The sequence below is a fragment of the Fukomys damarensis genome, unplaced genomic scaffold (genome assembly GCF_012274545.1).
Source record: "Fukomys damarensis isolate Sample0158 unplaced genomic scaffold, DMR_v1.0_HiC HiC_scaffold_24, whole genome shotgun sequence".
NCBI classification, from domain to species: domain Eukaryota; kingdom Metazoa; phylum Chordata; class Mammalia; order Rodentia; family Bathyergidae; genus Fukomys; species Fukomys damarensis.
Window position 1 is genome coordinate 70,514,059 of NW_022900936.1, and position 974 is coordinate 70,515,032.

A 974-nucleotide genomic window follows, 5' to 3' on the forward strand; every position below is an offset into this window, starting at 1 on the left:
TGAACAAATCTTCAGTAGCACGGGAACTAGCAGAAAGAATCAACAACTGGGATCTCATCTTACTAAAAAGCTTCTGTACTGCCAAAGAAACCATCAGCAGAACTAAGAGACAACCTACAATGTGGGAAAAAACTTTTTACCAGCTGCTCCTCAGACAAAGGACTATTATCTAGAATATATAAAGAACTCAAAACAGTCAGCCCCCCCAAAATATAAAGACCCACCTCAAAAATGGGCACCCGAAATGAACAGACATTTCTCAGACAAAGAAGTAAAAGCAGCAAGTAAATATATGAAAAAATGCTCCACATCACTGGTCATTTGAGAGATGCAGATGAAAACAACACTGAGATTCCACCTCACTCCACAAAGAATGGCTGCTATCAAGAAAGCAAACAATAACAAATATTGGCGGGGTTGTGGGGAGAAAGGAACCCTTCTCCATTGTTGGTGGGAGTGCAGACTGGTGCAACCACTGCGGAAATCAATATGGAGATACCTCAAAGAGCTTGGACTGGAGTTTCCATTTGACCCAGCCATCCCTCTGCTGGGTATCTTTCCAAAAGAACTAAAAGAATCATATCACAATGATGTATGTGCACCCATGTTTATAGTGGCACAGTTTGTAATAGCTAAAACTTGGAAACAGCCCATTTGCCCATCAGTTGGAAACTGGGTAAGGAAGATGTGGTTTTTCTATAAAATGGAATACTACTCAGCCATAAAGAACGAGAAAATAGATTCATTCATAGGAAAATGGACACATATGGAAGATATACTCCTAAGTGAAATAAATAAGTCACACATGTGTAAATACTGAATCGTTTCTCTGGTGTGAATAAACTGCAATAATACATAAGATCCTAATAAGAGGGCTGGGGATTTAGCTCAGCGGTTTGGTGGCATGCCTTGCAAGAGCAAAGACCCAAGTTCAATCCCCGGTACCAAAAAAAAAAAAAAAAAAAAAAAAAAAA